At 41.3% G+C, this 17,437-nt stretch overlaps 1 protein-coding gene across 7 annotated transcripts in view; it reads left to right on the top strand.

The window, feature by feature from the left end:
• The window catches only part of LTBP1 (latent transforming growth factor beta binding protein 1), a 395,639-nt gene that overhangs the window by 26,304 nt on the left and 351,898 nt on the right, over nucleotides 1-17,437 (top strand). The window lies entirely within an intron of this gene.

Raw genomic sequence — 17,437 nt, forward strand, 5'->3', positions numbered from 1 at the left:
CGGATGCTTAACCGACTGTGGCACCCAGGTGTCCCAAGGAAAAGTCTTTTTAAGATAGACTGTTCAAAGATGACCTGAGCTGTTGGTGGGTGGAGATCCTTATTGGAAGTGCTTGACTTAGATTGTAGGGGAATTATAATCCTTGGATGAGGTCCTGCTTATTCTCAGTCTCTGACTTAAGCTTTGGCCACAGCTGGGCCAATTTATCTGTTATCCTAGATTTCCTTGAGCTTTATAAGCCGGTTGATGGAATTGCCCTATATGTGCATGGTGATTTTTGTTTATACAACTTAATCGAGATATATTCACATACCATGTAATTCACCCATTTAAAGTGTATAGTTTGGGCACCTGGGTGGTTCAGTCGGTTAAACATCTGCCTTCGGCTCAGGTCATGATCCCAGGGTCCTGGGATGGAGTCCTACATTGGGCTCCCTGCTCAGTGGGGAGTCTGTTTCTCCCTCTGCCCCCTGCCCCTGCTCATGCACATGCTCTCTCTCTCTCTCACACACACACACAAATTAAAAAAAGTGTACAAATCAGTGTTCTTTGTTTTTGTATTACATTATTTATAAAATGGCAAAATATGTATAACAAAATTTGTAAAATAGTATTCAGTTGTGGCAATTATTATCAAAGATGAGTATTTTTTCTGTGCCTGTAACTTGGTCAGACACTCATTAGAAAGCTGGCTTTGTATTTGATCCTGTTCAGTGCTTGAGAATGCATAGATATGGAGGTCTGTGCTGAGCTTTCTCCCTGCTTCATAGGATTCCTGAGGTTCTTAATCACATCTTTGCTAGTGTTCATTTAGAGGACTTGACCACACAGCCACAGTTTTAAGTGTTCATACAGGGTGATTGAGCATGGTAGAATTAGCAGAAGTCCTGGAATGAGATATGCTGATTCTTCTTCGGGAAGACGACTTCTGCAATGTATTATTGCAAGACAAATTACCCTACTACTTAGTGGCTTAAAACAAACATTTATTTACTAATGATTTTGTAATTAGGCAGGTCTCAATAGGGACAGCTCATTCCTGTACCATGTGACATCAACTTGGGTGGCTTGCAAGTGGCTTTACTTCCAAGGTAGAATACTCACATGGCTGGCAAGATGATGCTGGCTGCTGGCTGTTGTGGTTGGGAACTCAGCAGGGGCTGTTGGTTGGGGGGGTCTCAGTTCTCTTCCATATGGGTGTCTCCATGTGGTTGCTTGGACTTCCCCATAACATGGTTGCTGGGTGCCAAGATGGAAGAAGTGTTGCTTCCTGGCCTCTTTTTAATGCTTGGGCTCAGAGGTCTCAGAATGGTACTTCTTCCTTTCCTTGGTGGAACAGTCCTAGACCCAGCTCAGATTTAAGGGGAGGGAACATAAGATCCATCTTTTGATGGGAGGAGAGGCATTTGCCGCTAAGGAGGGGTGGAATTATTTGGGGCCCTCTTTAGAGACTGACTACCACAAAGAACCACAGTAGTCTTTTTCCTCTCTCTTCCTCATTCCCACTCCACAGAAACCTGCTGCTAATTACAGTGTGAGCTGGTGATGACCAATGGGAAGAAATCTAAGAAAAATACAAAAAATGGTACTAGGAATACACTATTTTTAGGGGATTGTGGCTTAAGAATAAATGACTTCATAGTTTGTGTAGGCAGTTGTGAGAGATTCATGATTACTGTATTTTTCACGACTTTATTAAAATCTTTACTTCCAGAATTGTTGTATAAAATTTCCTTATTTTCTTTCTATTAGGTTTTTCCAGAATGGACGAGAAAATTTAGCAATTCCACTTTGTAAGAAAATAGAGGCAAACAAAATTACTATTAAAGTTGGTTATTCATGGCATATTTTGAACAATAAAAATAATTACTTGGACTAAATCTTTAAAAACTTCTGTGACTTTACTGAAAAACAAAAGCATTAAGAATTTGGGAAGAGTAGCACCCAGTTAGCATCATCCACTTAATGAGTTTGCGTAATCTTTTAGAAGGAAATAAAGTTGGCAACTTCTAACAAAGAATGGTTGCTTTTAATAATTATTTAAATGTGTTTCCTGATGACATAGTTTCTACTTCTGATCAGAGGTGACAGGTTATTGAAGAGATTTGAGAGATCAGTTAGATTAAAAGACAATTTAGATGCAGATGGAAAGGTAGGCCCACTGTGCGGGTAAAAGGAGCCGCTAAACTAATTTCTCCATCAGAAGGATGTTGTAAATGAGAATGCTCTTTAAACAATTTTAGATTTTATATATTAAGGTTTTGAAAAGAGAGCTTCCTTTCAGCTGCTTGCTGATGAGCCCTCAGAGTCCGTGGTTCTATTTTAGCTTCAATTCTGAAAATACTTCTGTCACATTTCACAATAAGAGAGCTAGTAGCCAGAAGACTAATTGTTTACAAATAGCCTCCTCCTATTAGAGGAATGGCCTTAGAGTTCACTGTGAGGCTTTAACTGTTCTCTTCAGGATGTAAGGGCCTAATTATTATGGTCTCTGTAGCAGGGGCCATGTCCATGGTCTGTCAGATGTTTGCGTTTTGCAGTGATGCTCAGGCATCAGTGACATTTTGCAAGTGTTTTTATTTTAGCAAGGAAAGGCTCTGACCTGGCTGTGGGTGTGTCTTCCAGGGTGTTCCCGTCCTTGGTCACTTAATACTCTTAAAGTACCTTAAGGAATGCTGTCGAAGTAAATGGTAATTTTTAAAGGCTCTGTGTCACTCATGTAACCATGATTCTTTATTCACTAAAGAAAATTAGTTTGTAAATATGAGAAGAATTACATAATATTTTAGCCTAATGATGCTGTCATGTTGTTGCCACCGCAGTTCTACTCTGGATGATTAAGTGTGGGAAAGAAAGAAAGAAAAAAAAAAAGGTAGTTGGTTTCAGTGTGAAAGGCTGTTTTGTTTTAGGTAAATTAAAATTCTAACTGTAGAAATAAAATTACATCCCAGATATAGATATGATCTGTTTCTTAAAAGCTTCCTTGAAGGCTATTTTGGGGCACATGTGGGATGAATTTGGTACATAGGGTAATAATATTAATAGCTGACACCTGTCTAGCACTCTGCTGAACCAGACACTGTTTTAAGTGGCTTGGATATAGTCATTTAATCAATATAGAAACCTCCTTTTTTATATCATTCCCATTTCACAGATGGGAAAACTGAGATGCCAGAAAGGTCATAGTTTCATACCCAAAGGCACACAGCTAGTCACCGTCTCAGAGGGGGCTTATTTTGGGCTGCCTGGCTTCAGTGGGTTCTTTACCACTAGGTGACACTCCATAATCAAATATACTGTTTTAGTCTTTTTTTTTCCCTTTATTTTAATCCAAGTTTCAGATAGTCCATTCTCATGTTGGCAGTCGTTTTGGCCTTATAAAACTTATTTTTTATTGCTCTTTCAAAAAAGCTTCTCTTGTTTAACATTTTTGGTTGATGAAAATAAGTCAGCTTTTCAAACAGATTAAACATGTTAATAATAGTACAAGACATATTACCCAATCATAGTATATTAAGAGTAAGTTTCAAAGTAAAAAATGTAAGTTCCAGTATAGTACAGTTACCATAAAGTCTCATGTATGGTACTCTGTCTCACATATTGTTTAGATTGTGGAAGTTACAGCCCTTAAAAATTTAAGCGTGTTTAAACAAGCCCTTAAGTGAATTAACATTTCTTTTCAAAAAAGTATTGTTAATTTTTGACATACTATAAAATAGCAGACTATTTTAGAAAATCTGGAAAGTATAAGATGGCATAAACAAAATTAAAAACATATAATTTCACCACTCATAGGTAAATAATTCATGTTTGCATTTAGGTATATTTTTCTTCCAGCCTTCATTCATGTGCTCATTCATTTAATAATTATTTATTATCTTCTATGAGCCAGACTATATTCTAGGCCCAGGGAAAAAAAGTAGTGACCAAAATAGTCTTTCTCGCAGTGGAGCTGATGTTTTAGTGGGAGAACAGGCAATGAATAGATAAATGCCAGGTAAGGGTAAGTGCTTTGAAGAAACAGGAGGCAGAGGAAGGGACTAGAGAGAGAGGCCCAGAGGCTGCTGCTTGGGAAGAAGCTGGTCACAGGGGAGGCTGAGTGATGTGAGGAAGGCAGCTTGTAATATCTGGGAAAGAACATCCTCAGTGGGGTGCACCCAGAGCAAGGGCCCTGCAGCGGAAGCAGGTGTGGGGACCAGCAAGGATGCCAGTGTGACGGGAGTATGGTGCTCAGGAGTGCTAGGAAATTATGTGGGACAGGGTGGCAGAGACTTGCAGCCGTAGAAATAAGGGCTTTGCTTGGGTGAGATGGAAACTCTGGAGGGGTGATGTTGTAACAGCCTTTGGTTCTAACAGGATCCCCCTGGCTGTCCTGGTGAGCACAGACTGCAGAGGACAAGGTGGCCAGGGGAAGGGTTTGAGGGAAGGTGGTGAGAAATGGTTACATTCAGAATGTACTGAAATGTAGGGCTAACAGGGTTTGAGATGGATTGGATGTGTGGTATGAGATAAAGAGAAGACTCAAATATGACAACTGGGTGTTATGCATTGAAATATTACCCCGCTCCAGTTCCTTTGTTGAAGTCGTAACCTCTGGTTTCCCAGAATGTGACCTTCTTTGAGAAAATTGTCACTGGAGATGTAATTAGTTAAGAAGACGTCCTACGGGGGTGGAGGGCATGGCTAATCCAATACAACTGGTGTCCTTATGAAAGGGGTAATTGGACACAGATACTCAGAGAGGGGAGACGTGAAGGCACAGGGAGGGAGAGCAGCTTCTACAAGCCAGGAATGCCTGAGACTGCGAGGAGCGAGGGGAGAAGTGGGACAGATTCCCTCACACCCCTCAGAAGAAACCAACCACTCTGACACCTTGATTTCCGTCTTTTGTCTCCAGAACTGTGAGACAATGACTTTCTGTTGTTCAAGCCATCCAGTTTGTGGTACTTGGTGACAGCCGCCCCAGCAAACTGATGCACTCGTGGAGCAACTTGGTGAATGGCAGTGCTTTCTAAGGAGATGAATGCTAAGGAGGAACCTGTTGTGGAGTTTGGGGTGGGGGAAGGAATCAAGCTATGCTCAATTTGAGAAGTCTGTTAGATCTCCATGTGGAGCTGTCAATGAAGCAGTTGAACGTGGAAATCTGGAGTTCAGATAGAAGGACCAGGCCTAGATCTAACTTGGGGCACGGTCTACTTGGAAATCAAAGCCGTGGGACTGGATGAGATCACCAGGAGAAGGGTCCAAGGACCAAGCAAGCCTTGGGAAATGTCAGCAGAGGTCAGGCAGGGAAGGAGAGCCAGAGGGAGACTGAGGTGCTGGCAGTGTGTGACCTCTCAGCCATGGGGAGAGAGTAGTAAAGGAGGAGGGACCGATCCACTTTGGCCAGTGCTGCTGTTGGCCAAGAAGGGAGAAAGCCCACTGGATTGGTAGCACGGAGGCCACAGGCATTTCTGACAAGGTACCAATTCAGTGGACAGGGGTGAGGTGCGAAGCTGATTGGAGTGAGTTCTAGAGCGAGTAGGAGATTTTTATGTATTTCTTTTTTAATTTGGCCTTACATCATTAGCATTATTCCATGCCCTTAAAAATGTCTTGGAAACATTGTTTTTCTTTTCTTTTTTTTTTTTTTAAGATTTTATTTATTTATTTGAGAGAGAGAATGAGAGAGAGAGAGCATGAGAGGGAGGAGGGTCAGAGGGAGAAGCAGACTCCCTGCTGAGCAGGGAGCCCCATGCGGGACTCAATCCCGGGACTCCAGGATCATGACCTGAGCCGAAGGCAGTCGCTTAACCAACTGAGCCACCCAGGCGCCCGGAAACATTGTTTTTCATGACTGATCACATTCCATGACTTTTGTCCACTTGTTGGTTTATGGGTAAGATATTTCTGTTTTGTACTACTATAGTGATTGTAGTACTGCGGTGGACATATTTGGATATCAGATTTCCTAGGTTAGGAGTAGCAAAACACAAACCAAATGGGCATGAGTGTTTCTAGGTCTTAATCCTAAAGTGTGGCCGTTTGCTGTACAGAAAGTCTGTTCCCGTGGACAGTCTTGTTGGCAGCGTGAGGGCTGGCTTGTCTCACTGCACGCCTCTCTTCCACCTATTACTGAGTTGACCAGAGCATCTAGAGCAGCATTAAGTTACACGGATGGTGATGGGCATCACTGTTGTATTCCTGATCTACAGGATAACCTCTCTGCTGGTCACCTTAAACCTTACTGGCTCAGTGTACTAGACACACATATTTAAGAATATCTTGCAATTCCTTCCTCACCCTGCTGAACCTGATCTCTAATGAAAAGTTGTTCTGGAGTCAGCAGAGTCCCATTTTTATTTTGCTTCTTTAAAATCTTTATTTTTTTTTTAAGATTTATTTATTTGAGAGAGAGAGAATAGCGGGGAGGGGCAGAGGGAGAGGCAGAGAGAGAATCCTCAAGCAGACACCCACCGAGTGCAGAGCCCAATGCAGGTCTCTATCCCAGGACCCTGAGATCATGACCTGAGCCGAAATCAAGAGTCGGATGTCTAACCGACTGGGCCACCCAGATGCCCCTGCATTCGGCTTCTTAATGCCTTTGTGGTGGGTTTCCCTGCTAACATTTGGCCACTCCAGGGCCAGGCCTATGTGTTACTTACTTCTCTCAGCTTTCAGATCTGATCCTCAGTTCATGATCTCAGGGAGGTCTTTCCTAATACCCTAAATCCCATATGGGTGGGCCCCCACTGTGTACTGTGCTCTTTTTGAAATGCTTATAATAGTGATGATCACTGGTCCTGTCAGTCTTCTGCCTGGGCCATGGGTTTCACAGGGCAGAGATGGCTTTTTCTTGTGTGCAGTTCTAGTCACAGGGCATATGATAGGGCCTGGTGCAAAATGGAATGCAGAATTGCCACTCAGTATTTGGATCAGTGTTAAGGACCAAGAAGGCACAGGTCAAACTTGGCAACTGGTCCCAGGGCACACAGCAAAGGTGTGGGGTTGGGTCAGACTCCGAAGCCCAGCTTCATCTGCTTCCATCCGTAGGTGAGCCTGGGCAGGGGTTTTCTTCGCTCCTCCAGGAAACAAACCATTTCAAGAATTCTTTGTATCCTTTGTGGTCCCCTGGATATAATAAATCAAGATATTTGTCTTTTACCCAACGAGGACCCCTTATTTCTCATTCCTTCTATACCTTTTGTTCCAGCACATAACTGTACAGTGATTTTTTTTTTTTAAATACTTGTCTTTCCTAACTGGCCTCTCTGATCTCCTTGAGAGCAGATTTGTCTCCTCCATCTTTTTATCCACAGTTCTTGGCACAGGGCTAGCATAAAGGGGGTGGGTCTTAGTGTGTGAATGAGTGAAGAAGGATAATATGGTGGGATTAATACACATTACAGATTTATTACTTAGAAATACGTGGTCTTTCTTCTAATGAACTATAAAGATTTCAATTATAATCATACTCTATATGTGCATAATATTTTATAGTCTGTAAAACTCAAGCTCTGTCACATACTTGTATTTATCATACATATGTACTAGCATTAGTGCACAAAATAAAATTATACTGTTAGAGAAGATGGTTAATAACTAACAAAATAACATTGGGCTTTTATTCACATTGACAGTATCAGCATTTAAAAAACTTAACAGTATGACATTAAAATTCTAATTTTGAATGGTTGTAATACCATACTTGACTCAACCTGTATGCTTTTGGATTTTTCATTGGTATAAATAACACTGCTGTGGGCAGCTGACTTATGTATGTGCATAGTTATTTCCTTTTTTGACTGTTAGAATAAATTTCTAGAAATGAGGCTACTGAAATATTTGAAACCTATTGTTAAACGGCTAAGAGGCTTACTTTGGTTTCTATTAATACTTCTACGTGACTTTCAAAACACTAGCCAAGTATTGTATCTCCTCATTTTTGTTTGTATTTCTTTTGATGACTTAATTTGGACATTACCCCACAAGTTTATTTACTAATTGCATTTTCTTTTGTCTTCATTGTCTGTTTCTGCCCTCTTTTCTTTTCTCCCCCCCCCTTTTTTTTTCTTCCAATTTTGGCCTTAATTTGTTAAAGACAGCTTTCATCCTTTCTATATAAGAGCATTTCCTGAAAATTTTTTTTCTGGTTTTTCTCTTCCTTTTGCTGTTTTATTTTTTTTTATTTTTTAAGATTTTATTTATTTATTTCACAGAGAGACACAGTGAAAGAGGGAACACAAGCAGGGGGAGTGGCAGAGGGAGAAGCAGGCCTCCCGCCAAAGAGGGAGCCCCGATGCGGGGCTCGATCCCAGGACCCTGGGACCATGACCTGAGCCGAAGGCAGACGCTTAACGACTGAGCCACTCAGGCACCCCCCTTTTGCTATTTTAAATTAAATGTTTACATAGTCTAAACTGTAGATCTTTAATGTTGCTTTCTTTTCTTTTCTCACTGACTTGGAAAAAAAAAAGTTAAGAAACGTTAATAAAATGGCAGTAATAAGACCAGAAACAGATCCCAGCAAAACTGCTGGTGGTTTTTCATTACATGACTTACGACTTAATTATGTTATATTCCATGAGTGATTTCACAGTTCTTGATGGCATTGGGAGGAGTGTGCTTGGCCTCCACTGACCACCTATTTTAAATTAAATCACATAGTAACAAGCTACTCCTGCTGAGCTCAGGCTTCCAGAACCTCAACCTTCCAGAACACAGGTCCTGGGGAATTAGACAGATGGCGGCTCAGTACTTGACATAAAGGCATTAAACTCCTGAAAAAAGCCAGGAGATTCTGCAGACAACCTTTGTGACTTGTATTCTGTGTAATTTGTGCTAACTGTCTGCACAACCATCTGACTGTCTGCTTGGGTAAGTTGTCACTTGAGATTGAGAGTAGATGACAAAAGCAAACAGGATAGGAAAGAGTGGGGAGAAAGCCCATGCTACTTGGCAGCCTGATTTGGAAAGAGGACCTGAACGTGCGCGTGCATGTGCACGCACACACACACACACACACACAGAGGTACTTCACTTGGGTGTTCATAACGATCAGAATCCACCAGGGTTAGTATATGTGTTGGTGCTTGGTTCACCTATGCAGAAAATTTGGTGATGGAGAATTCTTCATTATTCCATGAGGCTGGATAGAAAAGGCATTGGGATGTTATGCTAATATTTTTTGCTCTTGAGGGATTTGGAAGAAGCTGACCTGGAGATATTTGCAAGGCAAGCACAGCATTTATTTGGGTTTGGTACAAGGAGCAGACAGAGTTAGACTAAAATGTGTGACCTCATGCTATGTTTCTTGTGATCTGATATCACTTAGTGTTATTGAATAACTTCAAAGGGCAGCTGGGAATTACTGTGAAGACACACAGCAAAGCCATTTCTCACCTGCTGTCTCTGATCACAGAAGACACAGTTAGACTCACATTTCTCTGCGGGACACATGCAGTAGACCAGCTACAACTTGTTTGGAGAGAAAAGCAAGGGGCAGAGAGTCACCCTGTTGGCCCTGTGTGGGCTGGGACGAGTTTTAAATATAACTAAGAGTTACTTTATTAGAATTAAAAGCAGTAGAGGCTGAGCTTCAGGGCATGGGTTGTTTCCTAAGAATATAATCGTCAGACTTTTAAAGAACATTAGGATCAGCTTGTCAACTGGAGTAGGAATCAAATATGGAAGAAATGGGAGAGTATCTGTTTAGGATAAAATTTGAGAATTTGTTTCAAATGACAAAAAGGTGTTTTCAGAAGACTGGTGTGGCCTCCAGGATAGAGTAAGATTTTGTTGCATATCCTCTTCACCCGTATCTTTTTTTTTTTTTAATTTTTTATTCTTATGTTAATCCCCATACATTACATCATTAATTTTAGATGAAGTGTTCCATGATTCATTGTTTGTGCATAACACCCAGTGCTCCATGCAGAATGTGCCCTCCTCAATACCCACCACCAGGCTAACCCATCCTCCCACCCCCCTCCCCTCTAGAACCCTCAGTTTGTTTTTCAGAGTCCATCACCTCTCATGGTTCGTCTACCCCTCCGATTTCCCCCGCTTCATTCTTCCCCTCCCACTACCTTCTTCTTCTTTTTTTTTCCTTAACATATATTGCATTATTTGTTTCAGAGGTACAGATCTGAGATTCAACAGTCTTGCACAATTCACAGCGCTTACCAGAGCACATACCCTCCCCAGTGTCTATCACCCAGTCACCCCATCCCTCCCATCCCACCCCCCACTCCAGGAACCCTCAGTTTGTTTCCTGCAATTAAGAATTCCTCATATCAGTGAGATCATATGATACATGTCTTTCTCTGTTTGACTTATTTCACTCAACATAATACCCTCCAGTTCCATCCACATCGTTGCAAATGGCAAGATCTCATTCCTTTTGATGGCTGCATAATATTCCATTGTATATATATACCACATCTTCTTTATCCATTCATCTGTCGATGGACATCTTGGCTCTTTCCACAGTTTGGCTATTGTGGACATTGCTGCTATAAACATCGGGATGCACGTACCCCTTCAGATCCCTACTTTTGTATCTTTGGGGTAAATACCCAGTAGTGCAATTGCTGGATCATATGGTAGCTCTATTTTCAACTTTTTGAGGAACCTCCATACAGTTTTCCAGAGTGGCTGCACCAGCTTGCATTCCCACCAACAGTGTAGGAGGGTTCCCCTTTCTCCGCATCCCCGCCAACATCTGTCGTTTCCTGACTTGTTAATTTTAGCCATTCTGACTGGTGTCTTCACCCGTATCTTAATGTCAGCTTCCTGCAAGCCCAGGATTTGCAGACTGAGTTCATCATTGTCATGGGGGCAGTTTCTGACACTGACCTGCCTCATCCTCATTAGCACCTCTTCACTCTCTGCTTAAGGAACAGGTTTTCACTGCCTTCAATTCTTCTGAGATCAGAGGAGATTGGGCGCATTCAGGGTGGGATGGCCGTAGACTCACTGCCTTCAATTCTTAATTGCCTTCTGTGGCATTGTTTTTTTAAACTTACCTTAAACTAGTATTTATCATACATATGTACTAGCATTAGTGCACAAAATAAAATTATACTGTTAGAGAAGATGGTTAATAACTAACAAAATAGTTCGGAGTCTGAACTTCTATACCTTTTGTTTTGAAAAATATACAGAAAAGTACAAAGGGTACAGTAATAAATCCCTGTTTATATACTACGCACAGCTAATATAAGTAGGCTCATTGTCATATTTGCTACTCATCTTTCCTCTAAGAAAAAAATTCCAGTAAAGTGATTTATTTTCTTTGCTAGTATTGTTCTACTTCTTTCTAAGAGGTTGTCACTGTCATGAATTTAGTGTGAATCCAGTACATTTTTATGCTTTTGTTGATTTCATATGTCTATAAAAATGACTAGTATTTTATATATTTTAAAAATTGCATGGACAGTTATTATCATATAAAGAACAGTATCATAAAGTAGCCTCATGTAATTTCTCAGTGAATGTTATTTTCAAGATCCCTCCATGTGGCTGTATATGGATCATGATTTAACTGCTGTATAGTGTATGAATATACCACAGTTTATCAATGCCAATATTTTCCTACTGTTCCTGGTGTGCAGTGCACATTCTTTGAATACATGACAGCCCAGAAGTGAAATTGCTGGCTCTTAGGGTTTTCACATTAGAACCTTACTAAATACTGCCAAATTGCTTTTCACAGAGGTCAATAAAAAATAACCTGCGAGCGGTATCTAAGACTTCCCATCTCCCTATATCTTTGCTAACACTGGGTGGTGACGGACTTACTGCCAGTCTCTTGACTGCAGAATTGCATCTCACTGTTGTTCTGATTTGCAGTTCTCAGATAATTGGAGAGGTTGAATATCTTTTCACATTTATTTGCCACTCCCATTTCATCATCTGTGAATAACCAATTCATATCTTTTGTCCGTTTTTTGTATTTCTTTTGATTTTTAGGAATTCCTGATATATCTGGTTATAATCCTTTGTTAAATCTATTGCAAGTGTCTTTTCTTTGTCATTTGTCTTTCAATTTTGTACATAGTGTCTTTTAAATTATGATCTAGTCAAGTTTGGGGACCTGGGTGGCTCAGTCGGTTAAGCATCTGACTCTTGATTTTCACTCAGGTCATGATCTCAGGGTTGTGAGATTGAGCCCCACATCGGGCTCTGGACTGGGCATGGAGTCTGCTTAAGATTCTCTCTCTCTTTGGATGTAGTCAAGTTCATCAATCCTTTTTTGATTTTTACTTACTGTTTCAGATTTGAGAAATTCTTCCTTACCCCAAATCATGAAGAGATTCTCTCACATTTTCTTTAAAAAAATTTTTTTTTAAAGATTTTATTTATTTATTTGAGAGACAGAAACAGTGAGGGAGAGAGAGCATGAGAGGGGGGCAGGGTCAGAGGGAGAAACAGACTCCCCACTGAGCAGGGAGCCCGATGCGGGACTCGATCCTGGCACTCCAGGATCATGACCTGAGCTGAAGGCAGTCGCTCAACCGACTGAGCCACCTAGCACCCTCTTTTAAAGTTTTTAAAGATCTAGAATGTATATTCTTATGTGGGCAGGGCTCAGATTTTAATTTTTAGATGAATGTCTGTTTTCCAACACCATTAAGTAGTCCATTGTTTCTCTACAGATTTGTAGTATCTGTATCACATTGCAAGACTCCATGGTTTAGTCTGTTTCTAAGCTTTATATCACGTTGTATTGATCTGTTTCTCTGTCTGAACCAGTTCCGCATTATCACCTACAATAGATTGTAGAATCTTTTTATTTACATAGACATTTTCATTAAATTGAAAATAATGATAAACTTGTTTCTTCCTTCCAGTTCTTAGACTTTTTATTTCTTTTTCTTCTTTCGCCCTGTTGGCTGGAACCTGCAATACAACATCAACTATTAGAGGTTATTGTAGGCATTTAGACTCTATGTTTCCAACTTTGATGGGAATGCTTCTATAGTTTCGTCATAGTATTTGCTGTAGGTTTTGGTATGCTGTTTGTTGTGGGATTTGGTGTAGGTACTGTTTAGCAGAACAAGGAAATCCCCTTGTATTCCTAGTTGGCTAACAGTTTCTTTTGTTATTATGAGTAGTGATGAATTTTATTGGAAGATTTTCTGCATTCATTGAGATAAGTTCTCATTTAATTTTTTAACATGGGGAATTCCATATACGGATTTGCTGACATTAAAGCCATCCTGTATATCTGGAATTCTGCTTGCTTTTCTGTTTTTGAAATACTAATATTTAAGTATTTTGTATCTGTGTTCTTAACTGATTTGTGTGTTAGTTTTCTTTCATATACTGTTCTTGCCTGATTTTGACATTGAGGTCTTGCTATCCTCTTTATTTATTTTTTTAATTTAAATTTTAGTTAAACTACAGTGCAGTATTGGTTTCTGGAGTATAATTCAGTGACTCATCACTTAAATACAACACTCAGTGCTCATCACATCAAGTGTCCTCTTTAATACCCATCACCCATCTAGCCCACACCCCATCCATCTCCCTTGCTGTCCTCTTTAAAGAAGTTTAATTCTGGAGACTCTGATGAATGTCCTGACTCTGGTGAGGGCAGGATTGGGAATTTGCACCATATAGGTCCTGGCCTCCTGGTGATCTGCCCTATGCCTGTGCAGCTTAGGATCAGGTGAAGGCTCAGGGGACAGTCTGTAGATCTCCGAACTATTTCTGTGTGCACGTACCTCACAGAAGCTCCTTTTTGTATCTATTGCATCTGAACTTCTTAGGCTAATCCCCTTAACATGCTTTTCCACTGGAAGCTTAGTAACTTATCACAGCTCCTACCAGTGCATTGTGATGTTCTTTCTGTTAGTCCTCAACCAGCTTGTTTCAGAGCGTCACATCCCTTCACAGTTCTTCTGGAACACATTGGGTCTGGGCTTCTGAAATGGTTTCTTTAACATCATATTGTTTGTTTATTTATATTTATTTTTAAGGTTTTGAGAGAGAGTGCGAGCCTGTGCACACAAGTGGGGGGGGGAAGGGGCAGAGGGAAAGGGAGAAGCAGGCTCCCTGCTGAGCAGGGAGCCCAACATGGGACTTGATCCCAGGACCCTGAGATCATGACCTGAGCTGAAGGCAGACGCTTAACTGATTGAGCCACCCAGGTACCCCTAACAGCATATTGTTTAAATGCTGCTGCAGATCTTATACATTAGCAGAGTATATTTTAATACTAGTTTTTGTTTAAAAACATCTTTGAAGGATTGGAGATTTGATCAAAGATGCAACATGCAAATGGAAGTCTGGAGGTGTAGACGTTATGATGTAACGGATTAGGAGCCTACTGATTATATTCCCTTTATAGATGTTCTCAAATCCCAGCATCCTTGGGAAAGGAGTGGCTCTGCTTTCACACCAGCTGGTTGACCAGGATGAAGTTAAAGCTGCTGTCCTAGGCTACAGAAAGTTCTACATGAGCCAATTAACTGACCTCACAGTTGATAATGTAGTTTGGGGATTGAGAGAACTTGTTGAGAGCTGATGAATGATGTGTGGCAGTACATGGGGACTGTGATAGGAATGGTGAGAGGGGTTGGGAGTTTGGGTGATGAACAGATCGTGGTAGGGGCGGGCGGGCATTTGGGAAGGACTTCGTAGAGGTGGAGGGAATTCACACGAACAAGAGCCTGAGGGGCCTGTGTTTCAGGACAGGGCACCGTGTGCAGAGACAAGGAGTGGTGGGCTTCTGCAGAGATGGGCCGGGGGCAATGAGGATGGAAAGGGGGTTGGGGGCAGGTGTAGAGGGTCTTAAATATATCTCATGGGCAGCTAACATGCGCTGAAAGCTTTTGAGTGAAGGAGAAAAAATCCAAAGAGCTGCATTTTACGAAACCCAGTCTGTCAGCAAGTCTGGATTAGGATTTTATTCGAGTTTGGCTGCACATTGCAATCACCTGGAGACTTTAAAAAAACAAAAAGCAAAAACCAGAACTGATGTCTGAGCGCCCCCCCCGCCCCAAGATTCTGATTCAGAGCCTGCTGTTAGTCTTGGGTTTTGAGAGTTTTAAAAGCTCCCCAGGTGATTCTAAAGTGCTGCAAAGCCTGAGAACGGAGGCCCAGCCCCCTGATAAGATCTTGATGTAGTGTTTACTCATTGTGTTGAGCCACTTCTGGCTGGGCAAATGCAGAATCAACTGGTGGAAAAGTATTTTTAAAGTGCTTCTGTAACATTTATTTATAATATTCCACATACTTCAGTGCCTTGGTTAGAATAACTGTTTTCTCATAAGTGCCTACAAATTTTTACTTCGGAAGTAGATGGTGATAAATAGGCTTTTGGAAGGGACCCATAATCATCTTGGGAATTTGGTCACATGGAAAGTTTTTAAATTTTTTTTGCATTAAAAATAAAAGGGCAACAACATAAAACAAACACATTTATCACAGCAAGAATTCAAGAAAATAAATGCAACTGTAGTGTGAAAACACCAAATTTGCCATTATAAAAATATAAATCCTAATGTGTGGAATTGTTGAATCGCTGTATTGTACACCTGAAGCTAATATAACACCGTATGTTAATGATAGTGGAATTAGGAAAAAAAATCCTCAAAAACGTGCTGCTGGAAGAGTGCCAGTTTCCAAACACTGTATGTCCGTGGTTTTCAAACTTGAGGATGCATCTGACTCATCTAGAGGGCGGTCAAACTGCTGGAGTGCAGTTCCAGATTTAGCAGGCCCCAGACGGCCCGAGAACGTGCATTTCTAAAGTGCTTCCATGTGATGCTGCCGCTGGTCCAGACACCACGCTTTGGGAAGCGAGAACCACGACTGCGTGAGGTCCCAATTTCCAAGGAAAAATGGCCTGACAAAATGTGGTTGCAGGACATGAGTTTTGCTTTTCTTTTCATGCAAGGTGAGGGGCTTATCTTGGCAATTAGGGACTGTAACCCACTCACCTCCTCCCCCCACCCCCTGCCCCAGGTCAAGCCAGCCCCCCCTCCCCCCACATCTGTGTGTTCCAGGGAGTTGCTGCCAGGGCCTTCCTGGGGTAGGTGGACGAGACCATTGTCTAGTCATTCTCCTTACTCTTCTTTCAACATTTACTGCAAAAGGGTCATAGTGTATCCAGTCATACTACTATATAACATACTCTTTATCTTACAGTAAAAAATTTTTGTAAGTTCGTTTAAAATCCTTTCCCTGCCTCCCACACTCTACCAAGTATGAAGAGTTAAAAAAATCTCTACCCTTTTACACTTCCGCTCCATCCATGTTCTCCTAAAGGTAGGTTCTTGTTGTGTGTTCTCAGTGGTGTTTTGGAAGATTTCATGATTGGCCCCTGTCTAGGTACCAACTTTTGTAAGCTGCTCTGTGCAGCCTTCCTGGTAGATGAGGGGACGTTTGCAGTACACCTTGGGAGGGAGGAGAAGCGGAAATCATTCTCAGATGTTTAAATGAAACATGTTTCTAATTGAAAGCATGAAGAGAATGTACACATGAAAGTGCCTGGGGGCTGATGTCTGGCACAGGCTTAGCTTTGAAAGCCCAGTCCTGTTCTCCCTTGTGGCCACTTCTGTTCTCGCTGGGTGGAGCCCATTTCCATTCCTGTGACATTCCATAAATAACCGTGGCCTGGTAGGGACCCAGTGATCATCATTTGGCCAAGAAAATGCTGATAAATTAGGATCCTGAACCCTGGAACTGCATAGTTTTGGGCTTTGAATTCTAGAAGCCTAATTTGGTAAGAGCTCTTGGGGACCATTTTAGAAAAAGCAGTTACTGCCCTCCTCCTGCCCCCAAACATGTACAGGTGCAGAGGCCAAGGTTAAATAACTTACCCCAAGGTCACCAAGGGAGTTGGCTGCATTTTTCTTTGCTTTTTAAGAATCCTTTCCCACTTTTGGAAAAGTTGTCAGCCTAGTGTTCTGGCACTTGATGGTCATTTCTTATCATTATTGGCTGTAACTAATAGGAATCATATTGTAGGAAGATGGGAAAAGTATCTTTTCTCTTTTATAGAAGAACAGGAGGTCAAAGAGCTTTTAGTTGTGGTCATTTGGCTCGTCCATAACTGAGCCTGCTCTGGTTCATATCCCTCATCTATTTTGTAAATATCTGTGGACTGAATCTGACATTGAATTTTATGGGAGATGCAGTAGTGTGATCTGCCCGAGGACCAAGAGTTGAAGTCAAAAGTGGACTGATAACAAAGTCAGTTGGCGTAAATCAGTGCATTTGGACAAACAAAGAAGAAACTGAAGGAATCCTGTCTGTTGGACTATAATATCAACCTAATTAAATTTAAGTCAGTCACCTCTAAACTCCTCTAGTACCTTGCCTATGATGAAATCCACTTACCTTAACCATGGCCCATAGGCCTGCCAACTTGAAAACTCTAACTGCAGTTCTGGTGATTCAGAGTATATGCATCCTATCAAAAAGGAGATAAAGAGCTCATTTCTTT

This window comes from Mirounga angustirostris, unplaced genomic scaffold, assembly GCF_029215605.1.
Source record: "Mirounga angustirostris isolate CCGP_5_RB_7025 unplaced genomic scaffold, mMirAng1.0.hap1 SCAF_10, whole genome shotgun sequence".
Lineage (NCBI taxonomy): Eukaryota > Metazoa > Chordata > Mammalia > Carnivora > Phocidae > Mirounga > Mirounga angustirostris.